This window comes from Osmia bicornis, chromosome 2, assembly GCF_907164935.1.
Source record: "Osmia bicornis bicornis chromosome 2, iOsmBic2.1, whole genome shotgun sequence".
Classification (NCBI taxonomy): domain Eukaryota; kingdom Metazoa; phylum Arthropoda; class Insecta; order Hymenoptera; family Megachilidae; genus Osmia; species Osmia bicornis.
The window spans coordinates 11,601,503-11,621,507 of record NC_060217.1 but is presented as its reverse complement, the minus strand read 5'-3'; the positions used below and the strand labels follow the sequence as shown (position 1 = coordinate 11,621,507).

General features: G+C 39.0%; 1 protein-coding gene across 13 annotated transcripts in view; it reads left to right on the top strand.

The window, feature by feature from the left end:
- The window catches only part of LOC114871427 (diacylglycerol lipase-alpha), a 46,543-nt gene that overhangs the window by 10,853 nt on the left and 15,685 nt on the right, over positions 1 to 20,005 (top strand). The gene's annotated exons all lie outside the window — the stretch shown is intronic.

Below are 20,005 nucleotides of genomic sequence, written 5' to 3'. Positions count from 1 at the left end.
ACGGATACAATGGTTCTTGTAGTATTAAATTTCTTTTTAAAATTATGTTAGAAATATTCATTGCGAGGGTCAACGCGTTAAGAAGTTACTTACTGGAAAAAATGTAGTTTGTGTTATGCTCCGAGCATTATTTCCACAATATTGTGTTCCTCTACCCGATTCTTTCATACCGCTGAAATGTTGGCCTGTTTCATATTTATTAATCCAATTTGCATCTACGTTTCTCGTTTACTTGCTATCTTTTAGCTCAAAATGACACGTGGAAATTAGTATGCATTATTATGCTTATTTCACCTGTGAAGACAAAGCGACGGAGCTTATGAAAATTCTCTGTTATATTTTTCTCGTGCTGAACAATACAACCTCTAAACAGGATACTTTGTTTGCACTGCAATTAGCTCATTATAATTAAACAAAAAACGACAAAAAACTAATTAGTAACCAGTCATTTGGTGCTGATGTTTAAGAAATCAATGAACAAAACGGCCACTTGTCACAAAAAATATCTTAAATAATTATTTTGGGGGACAGGTATTATTTAGATGAAGGTATTTTCCAAATTTCACAGTGATTTTATATCTTATTATATCCTGTCCCTAAAAATAAAAATGACGCTCAAGTTATCCAGGTTTCTCCGATTATAAATGTATTTCGATTTTCAGCAAAATAAATAAAAATTCGATTTCCTTTCCCCCACGTCTTGTACGTTCAGTCAAATTTTTTGATCGCCTGAGCTCTTTGATAGCGGCTCGTTTCTGGCAGGCCGACGTGATACGTGTCGCGCGCACCTTTTTCTCGCCAAGATTCCATCTTTCGTCGGGAATGTTCTATTTACGTGTTGAAGCGGGACCGTGGGTTTTCATAAATCATGGAATGCACCCACGGCGAAATATTCTCGCGTAGAGTTTGCGGTTAAACGCGTATACGGGCCGCAAGTATTGCGCGTGCGATCATTACGCCCGATGTTACATTCCGCGTTTCGCCTCGATATCGTGCACAGCTAAGAACACGGTGCATTACACTCCGCGTATTCCCGCATTTGTCGCGTTCCCGACTTTCCAACGAAACTATTTTGTCCTCTTCCAAACTTGGTCGCGACGCGGGTCCTTTTTAAAAAGGGTGGAGACCCAGACCTACGACACGGTGCATCGTTTAAAATTAGGAACAGAAATTTCCAAAGGAAAGATTTTCACAGTGTCGCGTTAACGCGTGGGCGCGAATAACGTCGAGAAAATATCTGGAGCATTTTCTGAAACAATATCGTGGACAGCTGAAAGGCTGGTCGGCATTGGAAAGAAATCGAACCCTGTGAAAGTTGCCACGATCGCGTGAAAACCTTTTTCTTGGATGGAATACTCGCACGTGTATCGAATACTATTTTTTCTCCGATGTGCAGCCGGCTAAATATAAATCCCAGCCCTAGCCGTCACGATTTAGAATGCATTAACACATTCGAGATCGTCGATGCACTTTATGCATCTATCCGATGGAGCTAATGATGCAGCATGTGTGTCTTATATACATGTAAAGTAAATCAGGATCTGATTGAGATTTCTGAGGGGCTGTTTAGTCGATAAAATTGGTACAAAATCAAATAATTTTAATTAAATGGAAAGATTGGAAGGGGGTTTTCTAGAAACTGGGACTTGGGCCCTCTTTAGATCTTCTCTTAAGGGGTTAGGCCAATCTAGAGCAAGAAAAAATAGGCATATTTTGGGAATTAAAAAACAAAAGAAATGATGGAATAAATTCAAATTCTGTAAGTATGCCTTTATTTTACAACTAATAAACTTTGAAAATTAATTTTTATATAGTGATTCAAGTCAAAATATAGGCTCTGCAGCATTTCTTCGATGACGCCTTTTTTTTGTACAGCTAAACGGCCGGACCAGCAGCTTCTGCAGTTTTTAATTTAGGATAAAAAACCAAAATATTTTCGATTATATATGAGAACAGCTACCGAACAACGTAGGATTTTATTATATTGAATTTTGCAAAAATGCCGTATGTTTTAAAGGAAAATCTAAAATTTCAAGAAAGAATCGCCAGAAAATTATTTGTAATAAAAGAACTATGCAATATAATGAAAATGCTAACTGGCGTCCGGCCAGTTTGAAAAATGCAGTTTCGAGAAAAATCAGTTTAAAGTTTTTAGTATATTGGGAGGCGCAGCAGACCGGGAGGGGCGAGTACTTAGAGATTTTTCCCACCCATAATCTTTTGCCATATCATTTTTAAAACATTAAGGCACCTTTTAAGCAAAGAAAAAAAGTTTCAATTGTTTCAAAATTCTAGAGTGGCCTAACCCCTTAAATAAATTTAAAAGAAAAATTCTGGTTCCTGAATATTGTTTTATAATAGCCCTCAGAATTCGGATGGATTAGGCGTGAATTAAAGTTTAATTACGCAGAAATTGTGCGATCGGAAGGTTCGTTCTGACGGGATTTCCAATCGCAAAACCGTTCCGAGTTTGTCGCTTTCTGTTTTCCATCAGCGTCAACAACGATTTTTTTAACATTCCGTTTCTTTATCGATGTTTGTTCTCACGATGTCTGTTATTTGTAAAAGAGTATTTCGGGAGTTCCACGTGGACTTTGTTACGGATGTATGGAGAAATCTTACCGAACCATTCGATTTAAGAATAATCTGTCCTCTAGAGATATCGATCATTATAATCGTCTATTATTAAGGTCTATTAAATGTTCAGGTAGTCTACGAAGAAAAGGAATCGCAGCAAATCGATGAAAAGCATCTCGACGAGAGGAGCTTTCAATTTAAAAAAATAAGAGAAGAAATTGCCTCTTTGGCAAATAATAATCATTCTAATGAATTGTTGATTTTTCAAATATTATATTTCTCACAAATAATAAAATGGTTAAGGGTGGAACATTTTGTATCTGTTGAAAAAAAGGGTGGAAAAGGGAGGAATCTTTTATCGGATTTCTAAGATTCGTTCTTTTTTTCTATTCTTTTTCTGAGTCTGCATTGAAAATTGTTTGTAAGAGGCAGACATCGTCGGATGATTTATTTCGTACAGCATTCTTTTACGAGTTTTTGTTTTCGCCTTTTTTTAGTCTAGTAATAAATGATCCGCGACACAAACTGATAACGATGTTAGAGAATGTAGTAGGCGTTAGATCATCCATCATCCTTGCTGGAATTTTTCGAATATTACTCTGAAAAGTTTCAGCCTACTCTGTGCGATCCTGAGTGACAATGCGCGAAAGTTTCGTATCGTGGACCGTCATTTTTAGACGACGTATGCGCGACTGGTGGTTGTTCTGGAAATAGAATATTTTAAAATCTTCTTTCCGAAGCGGATGCAGCGAGATGACTTCGTCGAGAGTAAACGCATCAAAAGTGTCTTGCTTTTACGTTTTTCATCGGCACTCGTAAATTCAAGAAATTATTCTCTTTACCCTTTTTATTTCATAAACGTGTTTTGTCGCGAAACGTGCCTTCTCTTATTAGCTCGCAAAATATTATTCTGTAAACAATGTAATTCGTTATCTTGTTTACATAGAAAAATGTACATTTTTATGAATTATTTATTAATTAGAATTAATTATCATTCTTTTTTGTCTTGTAATTGGCAAGCTGACAACGGGCAGTCCTCCAGCTATTGTGCGATGTAACATGAAGTTAATATACTTTGAATATACATCGAAAATTTGATTATCTATTGATTATAAAAAGAATCCTTTTTAAATCCATCATTTTGATGATTATTTATTTAACGACGAATTTAATTACACGCTCAATTTATTTTCCACTTTGTCGTCAAACGATTCTTCAAATTAACGAAGATGATAAAGTGTGAAACGTCCGATCTCCTTTAAGTTCATTAACTTTTCAACGCGTTATTGTACTAATTGCGAGTAATTAAAAGTGCAGTTTATCCCGTCGTTGAGATAGAACGGACGACCTCAAGTTAACGAGTTACCACGTCTTGAGCACGGTTCTCTCGTCGGCAAGGAACAAAGGTATAACCGGCACGAAAGATCGATACCACGTGATTATCGACTCGAGCAAATTGGAGGGAGTGCGAAACCCTTAATCAAGCGGATGCGTAATCTAACGCGGGACCCTATCTCGCAGACAGAAGCGTACGCAAAATAAAGACGAGCAGAGGCTTTCGTTGATTCGCGCTGATTATAGAATCAGCCTCGAAAGGAACGTATGAAATGAAAGCGTGTTACCGCTCATTGATCCGTGGCTATATATTATACAGGGTGCGATTGAAATCACTGACTAAATTGTAGAAATGAATCATTCTATTCTTCAGAATGAAAAATCATTTTCTTGCGGTGGATTCGAAGTGTTTCTTCGTGTTAAATTACACTTAAAAATATAATAGGTATAAAATATAAACACAGCGGGGTACTCTTCGCTCAAAATGGTACTTCAAGACCACCGTGATTTCTTTCTCGATCGAAACGTACTTTCGTAGGTTCTAAACGAATCCTAAAACTTTCGGCGAGGAAAAGAACATTGGGGCCTCGGGAACGCAGTTTCGTACCCCCTGCGCACGGTACTTTCGCCGATTCGAAGACAAAGGACCATTTATCACTACGGGGTGGCCGGGTGCGTCCCCAAAAACTCGCGTATCGACCCCCCGCACGCGCGATTCAAAAAACCGAAGGGGAATATCCGAGGAGGAGCCATGAAAGGGTCGTGTGGGAGGATTTGCATCGATGTCGAGTAGGGATCTACACCCTTCCCGAAGCGCAGAAACGTAAAACAATTCGGCGTTTGACGCAGGATTCGCTTTCAGTGTGAGCGTAAGGACGACCAACCAAAAGGGGAAAAAAAAAATCGACCGACATGACAGTCAGACCTGGTCCTGAACCCTCGAGGATGCGTGGGATGTTTGCGACCTAAGGGCGAGGGTCGGAACTGTCGATAGGGCTGGCGGGGAATATTTCGGAAATTCCTTCGCACACCGGCGACTTTAATTAAAATCGTTAATGTGTATCGTTCGTTCGTGCTTCGAACGCGATCAAATTTTCCGTGTGCGTTGTTTGATGGAAGGCAAGGGTTGTATTATTTCCTGACCGATTGTGAGACCCACGTTTCCTATTTTAACGCTAAAACTACCAAACTGGTCAAAACTGGTGGTGCAGTAAACGTCGGTAGTTTAAGTATTAAAATAAAAGAAATTTATTTTCTTTTAGTTGATATCACAAGATTGCAATTTTAATTATGTTAAATGTAGATTTTTTTCAAAAATATGTCACGTTTTATCATTACATCAGGGAAGCTTGTAGAGGTGGTAATATTTATTCGCTAAACTTAAACTAGGCACAGTACGAAGATTAATATTAATAAGATTCCCGCGATTCAATTTACATTTTTAATCAACGCCGACAGGGGTAGCAATTTAATAGCCCCCGGGCATTGCGTAGCGAACAATGCGTTCTCTACCTCGGTGTTTCGTTTTCAATCGAAATTTCCTATCGATCAACATCTCCGCCCCGTCGTCGTAATTAATAATCGTCCCGATAAATAACGCTAGTATTTACACTTTTAACGAACGTCTTTGTTCCTCGCGTTCCACCGGGGATAACCGTACGTGTAATACCGACCGTTCTAATTGCGCTCTTTCAGCTAGCGATTAGCCGCGATTCACGATCGATCGCAAAGTTATTTTCCTCCTGTAGGCGTGGAGTTGTTATCAGCTCAACGAACGTAATTTCGACCGATTCATTCGATGGTAATTTTACTCCGTGCCTCGTTCCCTAGGAACCCCGTAAAATTTTATGGCTCGAATCGAAAAACGACCACTTTGCTCCAATTGAACAAATTTATTAACAATCAACACGCTATATTTTATCTAGCACGCTTTTAAATCCGGACCAGAGCTACAAATTTGATTCGTAAACAAAATAAAAATTGTCTGCCAATAAAAACCACCCTCGAGTTTATTGCTCTCCATCGGGAAAAGCGAACAAACGTGAGCGTTTGTTTAAAATGTTAGAAATATTGCTTCTGGACTAATCGGGTTGATTCGAAAAACATCGGGCGGGCTCGGGTGGGCGTCCGATACATGCGTGCAGTCCGGTAGCCCGACTATTTCGGGTTAGGTTGGGTACAGCCCGCCCGAGCCCGTAATATCGGGTACCCGCACATCCCTATTCTGAACGGCTGAGATCGATTTTTATTAACAAATCACTAGTAGCCAGGATTTCGTGATTTCGTGTATCGTGTTACTGGAAGATATCATCAAATTGTCATAAAACACGAAATTTCGTTGGTACCGTCGAACACGGTATAGCCGGCTGATCTATTCGCGTGCACGACGATAGTCAACTAGCATAACCGCGTTTCTAGTTGATCGTAGATAGTTGGTTTGCCCGGAATAAACAGTAACCGTGTACGATGTACTGGTACGAACGGTTGCGGCCGATTAAGTCAATTTTCGAAAGAACAGCTTCGCGCCAGGTTAACCACGTCGATAATTAATAGACTTCGCCGTGTTGATGCTTAATTTGCGATTTCTCGTGGCACAGAAAATTGCGTGACCGCGAAACTTCGCGTGCCGAAACGAAATTTTCTTCAGTAATCTCTATTTGTTTTTTTTTGTAATGGTAATTCGTATTATCAGTGTAGAGTATAAAAAAAAGAAATGATTTTTTAGGATTGAAAAATTCTACTTCGAAATTATTTCGAGAAGAAGAAAACATAATTAATTGAATCAAGTTTGCTGACATTAGGTTAACATACTTCCGACTCATTATCAAGTCAAATCGCGCAATATACGATTATTGCAATATACTCACGTTCAATTACACTGTCCCAAATTCCCAAGTCACCGTGTAAAATATTTTTTATAAAATAGAGGAAACCTATTCACGGTTTCAGCATTTTTAATTAAACTGTTTATTATAAAAGTAGGGTAGGTTTATTTTTGTAAACAATTTGATTTCATATTATTTCGAATTTAATTGAACCTGAAACATTAATTTGCAATCAATTTGACCATTCAGATGGAAACGTACTTGTCCCACTTTCGTAATGAACGGCTCAATTATGGTTCAGTATGGTATTTGTAAAATTAGATGCGTAGTAATCAATCAATAAATCTCTTTATCGTGAATAATCTCGAGTACAAAGCGGTACGACCTTCGAAAGACTAAATTAATTTTCATCCAGTTACCATCGAATTTTATCACTGCTATTTTAATAACCCGACTTTTATCTAGGAGAGATAAATCTTTGACGGCGTAGACAGGCAACAAAGTTAATCAAATTTTGGTAAATATTGCTCGTAGATTCTTTCGTTTTATCACGATTCTAAGATTCTATCTGCAATGGGCGAATCTCGATAAAAGTGGGCAGTCGTTTTAAGCGGTTACGCCCAGTTGGAATCGGGAGAATCACGTAATTTTCAAGATTTTTTTTCCGATCCTAATAAATATTTACTATGAAGCGAAATATACTATCGAAAAATACATTTTAAAGTAGTTTTAAACAACCTTAAAACATGTATCTTTCGATGGTATATTTCACTTCATAGTAAATATTTATTAAAACGACAAAAAACAAATCTTGAAAATTACCCGATTCCAATTAGGCGTAACCCCTTAATGAAATCTCCGTGAAGTATCGAAAGGATTCTGTCGTAAACATCCTAGTATTAAAATTTTGCACGAAATTCCTGGAATCGGATGATAAATTGAGTGGGTAAATCGCGATAAACACACCTCTTCACGATAAACAGAGCAAAGATATATGTCTGCAATATTGAATATTCTGCGAACGATATCAAGGATTAAGAGTAATCCTTTGATTATGGGTGTACAATTACATTGCTAAGCGCACTTGCATCGATAACTGCACGCGCGATTCAATTCAGGAATTCAACAATGGCTCAACATTCGAGATAACTAACGATGCAGTGACCTCATCGATATTACGACTTAAGAATCGTTTAAAACCAGCGAATTTTTACCGAAAGATTGATGAATAATCAAAAAATCTCTAATACCGCTGGAACTTACCACTTCGTCGTGTCGGCGTTCGAGCTGAATTATTAATTCCCCAGCCATTTCTGTCTGATATTTAAGTTGCACTGAAGCGTATCAAAGTTAAATGAGTTATATAAGAATCGTGGAAAAGTTTGTGTATGCAAGATACATAAGGGTCGTCCGATCTATCTTTTCCAAGTTTAGTTCATCGTTTGAAATATGTCAAAAGGTGTGCCATGAAAATTATTTAACGAAGATAGAAAAATTATTTGAAAATGTTCTTCACTCGTGATTAGCAGACTGGCTATTAGGAGTTTGGAAAAATTGTATATATTTAAATAGAAAAAGTCGTGAAGTCAAATGTGAAAAAGCGATAACATTTTATGCGAATTTTCTAATTAAAAGTTTACAACCGGTTTATGTTTAGTGTTAATTAAAAATAGGGTCCCTCGTGTCACTGATCTCTCGGTAAAAATTGAAGCCCCAATAAAAGTCTCCTATAAAAATCGTTGTTACGCCAATGCAGATACTAAATGGTTCATTTGATTTGATTTGATTCGATATGATTTGCATTCATCTGGTAATTGTAATGACCCCTGACGCAACTCTTGATTCTTTCGGTAAACGACCACAAAATACTTGTACGACGGAAATATCCAGTGTCATATCCACACGGATGATCGATCAATTTGCTCGGATTTCATGGAAACAGTATTTTGTTCGAATCGTTCCCTGGCCGGGAAATTGAACGGGCGTCGCGTCGTTCTCGTTTCATTTTTTTGTTGCTCGATTTTCCTCGATACACTTGGGTGTCGAGGGACGGCTCGAAATTCTCGCAAATTGGCCACATAGATTCCTATTACGCTTCTGCCCGACAACAGATGATAAGCTATTTCCGGGCAAAATATTAGAGAATAATATCGCCGAAAAGACGCACAGATCGGACAGAAATACGGGACACAGAGCGTTTTAGTGAAACTCGAAGCCTCTAGGGAGATTTAGTTAAGCCGAAGGAGAACCGTAATTGTGGTTGTTCTAATTTTAACCGGTACTTTTATCTTGACAGAGGAGGAAGTACTTACATATATCAGGGGGAAAGATTAGTTTGAAGCGTTATGGGAAATGGGAAAGTGCCTCTTGAGACTTTCGTTAGTTACCCGAGGATTTTATTTAAATTTATTTTCAACGCATTAATCAACATAATGCAATATGGTATACGATTTATTTGAATAAAGTCACTGCAAATTATCAGGGAATGTCAGAATTTAATTGACTTCGAAACCAATTCGATTCGAAGCATGGGCGTAGTCAGGAAGGGGCAAAATTTATCTTAAGACAAATTTCATCGTATAAAGAGTACTTTTTAAAAAATTCTCTACTTAAATATTACTAATTATCAGTTTTTGTTTGTAAATGCAATACCTTCCGAGATAAAAGTTCGTTTATGCAGTCACGTTTATCTAAAAGCTCGCGTTTTCGCGGTTTTCAATCGATAGAAGTGCTCACAGCAATCAGGCGTATACAGATCAGATCATTCTATGCTGATCACAACGCAAAATTGAATTACACTAGGTTCTTATTCGAGATTAAATAATTTAATGTGTTTCTTTTGAGAGGGGGGCAAAATCTAAATTTTTTCCTCTACGGTAGGGCAAATACCATTTTTCTTCTTCCAAAGCAGGGGGGGGGAGTACTCCTCCCTGCTACCCTCTGGCTACGCCCATGATTCGAAGGTATTTTCTCGTCTCGATAGGTATCTTTGAAATGGTGTGGATTACTACAGGAGTTAATTGAATAAGGATCATGTTAATAGAATTTCGAAACCAAGCACGTACGATAACGTTTGTAAGGCTGCATGGGGAGAGAAGCATCGTACTCTATAGGGTCAACGACAGACTGCAATAAAGTCTGTTCTCGAATTAACTCCGAACGATTCTTTAGTCTTGCTTCTATTAGAAGACTGCCATCCGACGTGTCGAGATTGTTGTTACATCGGTCGTTATTTCGCAGGTTGTTGCGATTAAATTACCGCGGACTATGTATGGACAATCGATGGCCATTTACGATGGAACTCGATTATAAATTCGTTCGTCCCTTTGACGCGCTTTACTGTGGATAATGCGTTCTGTAATTCCGCTGCACTTCCACAAATGCCAGCTAAACGTCATTAAAGCCAGCCAACTTGTTATAAATCGATTGAATTTGATTACACTTTAATGAAACAAGACTTTTTAGAATTATATTCTCGCGAGGATTTAAAATTAATCTGAACTTATTTGCAATATTATTTATAATAATAATCTATGAACAAGATGTATATTCAATATGATATATTATCTTCTGATTAATCTATTTTTAGCAATTCAACAAATTACGTTCCGAGATATTGTATATTCCATATAATGATAATTTTAATTTTAATCAGCATATCGTTATCGGTTATCATTTCAGCAGTAAATTCTGCAATTATTTCGTACAGTATATAAGAGGCACTCATTGATTTTATGTTTAAAATAGCATCCCCGTACAAGTATGTATTATATAATTTATCGACACAGCAGTCAAGTTTTTTTGTTGATTTTCTATACGTATCGATCTCTTCCGACACATTCAATAACTTTGGCATCACGAGTCTTAAGATACGATACGTCGATTGAAGTTCGCTTGAATATTCATCAGATTCTAAACGGACTTTCCAAATGAATTTAGCTTCACCAAAGGAGATCACGAGACGAATTTCGGATTCCTTTTAAAGCATCGTCGCAAATAATCCATTACAAATTCCTTTTACAAGCTGCTCACGTATCATCCACTCTCCCAGTGCAACGTTGCTACCGTCAACCGTAAAATCATCAAAATTCTTGATGACACGGATCCAATTGCACAATGCACTTTGTTCTTTCCACTTCCTTGGGGAATTTTTCGAACGCAATTTAACGCGACCTCGATGTCTTGAAATGTTTTCAGGCTTGATCATTCCCGTAGAGATTCCTCGTATCTTGTTGATCGGTCGTTCGAATTAATTCATGATTTCATCGGTTAGATAAGATAGGAGATTTATTTGCGATTTGAAACATCGAACAAATCGATACGGAAAAGTCAGGGGACAAACTTTTAATTAAATTCCGTAAATTAAATGCACCTACATTCGAGTAGAGTATAAAATGTTAAATAAAACAGTAATTTTATAAATTTTACAAATTTACACGATTTCCCTTTCTGCTAATTAAATCTACAATTATTGCAATAATCAAACTTTATGAATACCTTTTTGATTCACTGTATATCGATCCTTTTTTTATCATCGGTTTGTCCAGCAGATTCCCAATACATCTGTTTCTATTCCCCTCTGTATTGTAACAAAATATTCCCAGAAACGTCGTATCGAATCGTAGGTCGTACATTTCGAGACGTCCGTTGCGTCGTTTCGTTTCAATTTAATTAAACGTCGCGTTTCGACTTTGAAAATAATGGGATCCGACTGACGTGGTTGAAATTTTTATTTCACTTTGTTCGCGGCGTATCCTGGCAACCGGAAAAAAATGTACGACATACGCGTACGTATCGTACAAAGGGAAATGATTCAACGACATGTGGAACGGTCTTTGTCAACTTTAAAATCGTTCCAGGAGATTCGCGACAATATGGAATATGTTTGTGTACACGCATTGAAGCTTTGGTTGCGTTTCGTCGTCCTGTTACCCGTAAATGGACGCATGATCCTCAAAGGAACGTTTTTCCAGACATAAAAGATGTACATACTATGCCTGCTGCACCCTCGTCCTTTGGCAACTTATCAAAGCACGCATTCTGCGTCTTTCCATTGCCGCGATATGCTCGTTTTCGATGGATTTCGCTATTGAAACGACGATAAAAATTGCTGAAAGATATTCACCAGCATTCGAATTGTCTGTAAACGACAAAGATGGTTCTTTGTTAAGGATGCGGGATGTTCAGGATAAACTTTCTAAAACTTACAATTATCTCTGACGAGGGGAACTATCCAAGTGTTACGTTCATTTATTAATGAAACTTTGCCACTTTGTAGAGCTCGTCGAGCTGATAATTGTAAATAGATACAAATATTTGTGTAATAACCGTTGGGGAGCTAACCGTTTGTATGTTTATGTCATACTTCTCAACATAAGGAGTAACTAACTTTAATTGTTAATATATTTTAAACAATTATCCTTTTGCCCACAAAATGGGGTATAGGCGAGCTGTACAAGGTGGCAAAGTTTCATTAATAAGTGAGCGTAACACTTGGGTAGTTCCCCTCGTGAGACAAATTAACCCTTTGACTGTTAGTTTGTTTCTTGTATATCTTAATCATGATCAAATAAAAGTTATCAATGCATGTTACTAATTACACAGCACATGTTATTAGATTATAATAATGCGATAAAACAATGGGGAAAAAATGAAAAATAAATTGAGAAATGAAGAAAAATAAAAAACAAGACAGGTGTTATTGACTTTAATTCTTATTTCGTACACATAGAACGTTTAAGCCTAGGATACTCAACAGTCAAAGGGTTAATTTGGCAGAGCCTCTCGTCTAATTAATTAATTAAACAACTTTGTTAATTATACTCGGAAGAAATGCCTTCAGGTTGAAATTCTGACACTCTGTCAGAATTTCAACTAACATTATTGATCATCCTCAGAATCCACTCAAGATTCGCTTAACATCATTAATATCAATGTACATATTCTCCATTTTCTGATGAAGCCAGTGCACTGACGGAACTCGGAAACACTCTGCTAAAAGGTCAACGCCTGGCTGATAACCTCGGTCAAACTGTGCCAGACATGGTTAGCGGTAGATCATCGATCATCTAAGAATTTCTTGTACCATTAGCTTTAAAATTATTTTTTAAATTCCATATTTTTCTTTGACGAAATTTTTAATTCGACGTCGAAATGGACGTAGGTTGAACACTTTTATTCCAGTGTCTAAGGGGAATATAACGTGTGAAAAAGTGCTTTTTATGCGCGAAAAGCTGTTCCGGAATAGTGTAAGAGTAGAAAAGAAAGCTTGGACGCGGGAACGGAAGGAAACTAGGTTTCATCAAGCATAGACGCGATGTTCTATGCAACCAGTCGGCGCAAGCGTCGACCCTTTTCACTCTCGTTATCTGGTTTTCCTCGTAACCGACTGTGTGCAGCCGGTCTCGAGTGCTTCTTCGTTACGACACGCTGGTCCAGAATTTGTCTAAGCAACCTACGGCATCGTCTACGATGCCTTTGTAAACGTACCGTGGGGAAATGAGAATAGTCTGAGTGTTTTAACGAGCCGTGCATCGGTGTTAAAACAAAACCACTTGAAAATTGCGCATTGCAAGAAGTGGAATGTTTGCGTCTGTTTTGAGGAATTCAGTGCAGTTAACTGCAGTTGACTGCCGCATAAAAATTGTGTTCGTTCTGAAATTTCATTGCGAATGAAATAAAAGAACGAATGGTCACTTGTTGATACTAGGTTTATGTAATATCAAACATTAGATTATTAATAATCCCCTGTTGCGACGGATAAAAGTATATAATCCTTGACACAGACTTGACAGTGTCACGTTCGTGTGTTTCCTCATGGAAAGCGAAATATTGTACGAACGTGGTGAATAATTTAAGTAAGAAACGTGATACGTTTATAAAAGAATTGCTGCATCGTGTATGATTTCTCGGTTTCCTTTTCCACGTTCAAGTTATCGCGGTGTACCGATACGTGTACCGATTGAGTTTAATTTAAAGTATCGACAACAAGGTGAGTCAGCTGTATGCACGTACGAGGGAAAATGTTAACAGGCTACCCATATAGGTAGTTTAGAGTAGACAGAAAGCCTGTGGAATATAAATTAGTGCATCGACGAGGAACTACCTTCCTGGCCGCAGTGATTTATCAACTGAATCCTCGTTTACGTAACTCGAATACCGAAGATCGAACTACAATAAACTGAACATCTAAGTTTCTTTTATTATTTCAATAATTAACCCCTTGCCCCACAACGTCGTGTCATAGTCGTGACGCAACTTACAGTTCAAATGTGTTAAATTTAGTTGAATTTTGAATTTAATTTTAATTATAATTTGCTCAGTTAAGGATCGTTGGAATGCTATGTATGCATGATATTTCATTTTTCTTTATTTGTTTTAAAATTGAAGCAATGAATAGTTATCTCTGACTGACGCAACTATCGAAAAATTCATAGGCGAAGGGGTTAAAGTGTAATAATTTCAACGAGTTTGCTGTTGTTCTATCTTGTATCATCAAAGTATCGCACTAATCGTGGAATTCTTCGAAGCTACACCTAATTCCCTGGAAGCAAAAGAATCTCTATCAAATATTTATCAGGAATGAAGCAATCAATTAACAGAGCAGGACCACTAGAAACTCCCTAAATCAGTCTTAGCACCGCCATGAAAATCACGTTCGTTGGAGGAGATGTGAGGCAGAGCAAACAGCGCGGGAGAAATAAAATCAGTCAGCCTTTTAACTCATCGACCGATGAGAAAGGTATAGGATAGAAGAGAGTAGAGCAGAGAGTAACATGGAAACGCTGAAGAACCCGGCACAAGGTAAATCGATACGGGCCATGCAGCAGCCAAGGCTGACGGCCCTTCGCCGCTTCGCTTCGTTCCGTCGTCGTCGTCTCTGCTTTCGCCTCCTCCTCGTTTCCTCGCACCCTTATCCGTTCTCTTTCCTCCGTTTCTCTTCGCTCCCTCTCGCGCGCAGATTATACTTTCTCCCTTCTAGCGATGGGAATGGAGTACCACTCGTTCTACAAAGTTTGCCATCGCGGCAGTGCCCTCTTTTCTATCGGTTCCTGGCATTCGAGATTTAGCTAAACGGAACCCTCCACGCGTCCGTTAACACGACGTGCTTTGATTTTATGGATGTAAACTAACAATACTCTCGTTTCAGATTCACAGAAGTGTTTTTAAGTTCGAGCGAGGTTGTACTCTGATAGCCTTCCCTAGGGAGAAAAGCGATACGAGGAGAGGAGGGACCCTGTTACTCCCTTTTCCACTTGAGAATTACTCTGTATTATACTTATTTTATAGGAGATACGTAGTAGATTTAATATTCATTTTGATACTGGATAACACGTGTACCGAGCTTAGGGCTTAGGGATAATTTTACCCTATGGGCAACTTGAGCAAATGCCCGGTTCCCGAAGCAAAAGGGGGCCCCCGAACACAATTCAAGATCCAAGATTCAAATTCTATGTTTTTCTCATAAAAAAATTTCAAACTCAAACTCTAATTTGGAAAAATTCATAATACTGCGTTGTAAATAGGGGGTGCACTTCCTTTGTTTATAAGATTCCAGTTTTTTAGTGTCATTCGAGGCTGTAAGATGGGATTGACAACGCACGTGTTAGGGGCCCCGAAATTCTACTTTGCCCAAAGCCCCAAGTAGTTATAAACGCCACTGATCAGGTTGCGTTTAATTTTGATAGGCGATAAGCACTGATAGGCGATGCTAAAAGGTAATAACACAATGGTAGGATGATGTTGATTCCAGCCAATGTTGGTTTTATAGTCATCCACAGGGTAGCACACCCTTTTCTATCGATTTCCCGAGCTTTGAAAAATCTGTGAACGGCAGGTCGTAAATTTCTTAACGTTACATCACCTATCTTCTAATCTATCGTTCTGCGAGTCTAGTTTCGAACGGTGAAAATAGAATACTGCTCGCTTGAAAGTTCACCACGATTTACCGTGTTAGATTGAAATCTCTTCGGATTCAGTGCCATCTATTTCTCGCGGTGTCTTCATAGATTTCAACGGCATGGTAGTAGCGGTGGCACGACATTGAAATGGAGTATCGCTCATTTTATAAAGTGTATCACGACAGTTGTGCGGTTTGCACTCTCTATCAGTTGGGGTAACTCGAAATTCCATCAGACAAACGCTGTCTGTGACCGCAAAACAATCCCGCATCGCTCTTGTTGCTTTTCGAACACGGCAAAAAGTTCGCTTGAGTAATGGCTGGGAGCAGGTGTTTTTCACGCGATCGTGCGGTTTCGCAAATACAAGACCAGAGTGCAAACGAATTCCCCGTTCGATGGGGCTTTTTCTTTTTTTTTTTCTTTCTCTAATGCTCATTCGTGCTCGCAAAGGCGGGTCGAAAATCGTTAACCCGATGCGCAAGTGACACTTCCGGTTGATCTAATCATTTGAAAGCTCGCCATCTCTCTGTCCCGCCCTCCCTTTGCTGGACTGACTGCACCCATTGTGATGGACACTGCAGACAGTTCAATCTACTTTACGTCATCCACCGCGAAAGCCTTCTCGGTCAAAGTTCAAGCGTCGAATTTCCTGGTGCGGTGAAACACGATGCTTGAAACGCAAAGGCGTGATAAAAGCATTGGGAACTTTCTATCATAACTTTTCTGGTGTCTGACCCCATTTCGGAGAAATCTTAATGATATTCAACCCCTTGTGATTGAGAACCATAAGTAGATGGGTAAGAAAACATTAACGACGGATATATAATTGAAATCATCGGTTAATCTAGATGTTTACCTAAAAATTTACAATGTACACATCGTAGTTTTATTGCATGGAACTTAAAAAAAAAATTAGGAAGAAACTCTTTTTCCTTGAAACTGCCACGGTAAAACGTGTCTGCCAGTGAAGATCCGTACGTGGAATAGAAACGCGTGGTACGATTACGAATTCTTGTATGGGAAATAAAAGTTGTGCGAGTCTCTTGATCCCAACGCTACTTATCAACCCTGCAAGTACTACTGCAGCCCCTCTAAATCTCCCCTAACCGCGCATACAACCGCCTTGTTCTCTCTCTCTCTCTCTCTCTCTCTGTTCCCCTTCCTTTTTCGCGTTATTTCTTCGCCCTGCTTGTTACCCACCGTCCCTTATCTTCTGCACAATGACCCTTGCTCTTTTTCGGCTACGCTTGGCCTTCAGGGATTGCCGAGCGATTTTCTGGATCGATAGGAAAATCGAAAGCGTGGAAGAATGAAAAAGTTTGTTCTACGAGAAAGCAATGACATTCCGCTTGACAAACGTTCCTCTTGTTAGGAAGGTCTCTAGCGGGGATTTAATTGAGCCGTTATAACTCGTTGGCACTAATTGGCAGATTTGGAACGCGCCTACCCGAAATGAAGTTCGTATTTGAACGAAAGTTTCACGTTTGTTCGTGGAACAACGGTTTATCTTGAGGAGTAGGGTTCTTCTTGGACCTTTTGAGAACGTGTTAATTAGAGATTCTTCTTGGAAATCGTTTCTGACATTGATCCTGTTACTATTTACTTGTTAATTAAGGGAGTAATCCTATTTGAAGAGATCATATTTTAGAATTGTTTTAATTTTTATATGGTATTATAATTATTTTATTCATTCAAAGTAGAAAATTGGAAGCTTAATTTGGCAAAATTGCTGCAATTATAATGTGTCCGACTATACGTAGACTCTTTCTACTGTGGCGATCAATGCGTTAACTAAATTATTACACGTTGCTTGTAATTTAAAGTCTCATTTCTAGAATGATAAAATATATAATCAGAGTGTATCTTCAATTAGAGTTGGTGGTATCAGTGAATGATCAGTGCAAAATGAGTTCACTCTCGTTTGAAGTTGTAACACGTTCATTTTCTGCTTTGGTCGCCGTGTACCGTGCTACAAGATTGTCGAGCTCGTGTTCTGAAGTGGCTAACAGACGGTGAAGCATGACGATCGGTCATATCCCTTGGGACCTCTATCTGCAGAACACGATGCACACGTTGCATTATTAAACTACAACTGTGTAACTCTCATTCATGGCTGCTTGGCACGTTTTATCTCGTTCCTCGTTGCCGTGCTGAAGAGATTTCGTGAAATGAACGACCTTTTTCGCGAGGCAAGGGATTTTAAACGAGGATTCAAAATAGGCTTGCGATAATTAAAAAATAAAAAGAATCATTTAAACGCCACCTTAACTAGTTAAAAAAGAATATATTATATTTTTAAGCAAAAATTTTGTTTTCAATTTTTCTTCACAAATATTTTTCATTTAACTTAAATCGCCGATCATTTGCAACTTTCATTGATCTTTTAACGTACCAATCGAAAGCGTAAGTACTTGACTCACCAGCCAAACAGTCACGCAATTACGCTGTTTCATAGCAGGGTAAGAAATAATTTCCGATAATTATTCCAATCGCGATTCGTTACGAATCGTTGCACTGGAACGAGTGATTGAAGGGAATTGCGCGAACTTTGCGATTGGGGCCGACATTAACGAGGCTCCAAAACTCATTTTGTATGGCTGCAAAATTCTCTGCCTTCCGCTACGAGAAAACTTGCCTTCCCCCTTTCGAAACGACGACTTTACGCGAGAAAAGTACCGAGAAGTTTCATCGAGTTTTAGATCCAATACACAATTACTTTCTAAAGTACTCGTTGGTTCCCTTAACTGTTAAGAAATATTCTGACCAGCGTCAATTTAATCCTCTAAAAGCGTCTTTTCGACGAGAAAAAAGCGTTGACGTCACTCGGAGATTACCAGAGTAGCCGAAATGTGTTGAATTAACTTTTATTCCTTTGTGCTTGATAAAAAAAAAAGATCTAAAGGACGCTTTAGTTCGTATAAAGCGACCCGCGTATTTATTCACACCCTGTTAATTTTTGGGATGGTAAAAGATGCTAAGTGTTGTACTACAGGCTGTACAATTTCGAAAGTAAAATGGACCGTTTGATGTTTCCCCTTTCAGTTGGGATTTTATTAAAATGTGCAGCTCGTTCGGGCGAGTGCACTATAAATATTGGACTGTAAGTCAACGATGAAATACGATGCGGATGAAATGAATTTAGAGAGGGTTAGTAAATGTCAGGTAGGTTTTAGAACTACAAGGAACCTTCAAAACGAACTATAAACATAGCCGGTGCTCGCAATATGCTGTTCTCGTTTTAGTCTCTAAACACTATACCATATCGATATGATTAACCTTTCTTTGAATTATGAATGCCGCATCAGCCTTTCAAATATTTAAACTGACGATGAGTACCCTTCAATTCATGTTAATATAATTATTTGAAAATTACTTTAATTTTCTATTATCGGTAAGTTTTAAAATGGTACTTAATAATAGCACCAGACAGGCATCTATGAAAGTAAATTTGGAAATTTGAATAAGGATGTGCAGGAGAGGGGAGAAAAAGGCGTTTCGTCTCGAGATCGTTTGTCAGACTCGTCCAGTAGGGCTGACAACAGACGATCCCTGCCCTAGACAGATCATTGTGTAAGTGAGCCTAGTGGGGCTAAAAGCCCGCTCTGCTGTTCCGAAGTTTGCACTTATACCGGCGATTTAAAATGACCCAATTGCGCTAAAAGTCCACCTCCAGCAGCCACCATCCAAACAAATTCGCTCTTGGGTTGACCAATTATTGCACGGGTGCGAAAAAACCCAACACTTGACTCTTTGTCGGCGTGTAAGGAATTTTGGTCTAGGACGCTTCTACTTTAATAAACTAACCTGAGTGGGTTAGCAACTACACCCACCAGGTGCCCGGACCACACCACGAGGAGGAGGAGCGGTTGGCACATGACACCGCCGGGGCTGGCTGCAAGGCCCTGAACGGCACCTTTCTGCTCCTCCCTGCCTCAGACACCTATCATATCGCAATTCGGAACTTCTATACAGGGTGATCTTCTCGCAGCCGGACACAAAGGAACTGGCGACAATGAACCCCTTGACCGCACCATGAAGACATAAAGAGTCGTCTCGGCCCGGGTAGGACCATCGTGGGTGCACCTCTTCATGGTGCAGTCAAGGGGTTCATTGTCGCCAGTGTTCCTTTGTATCCGTCAGCGATAGGATCATCCTGTATATTCGAACTGCATGCCGGGCGACCACTTGCGAGAACACTGTCACCAATCATCTCGCCGCCACCTAGCGGTCCCCGACCCGAACTAAATGCGTCCGGGCAGACGAAATTCTCTCTCCTCCTCCACTAAACGCCTACAGATGCGATAAAAGTTGTGAATTAAAATGTGATGTTGCTGCTATAGAGGCAAGTCCTTTTCATGAAAGTTCTTA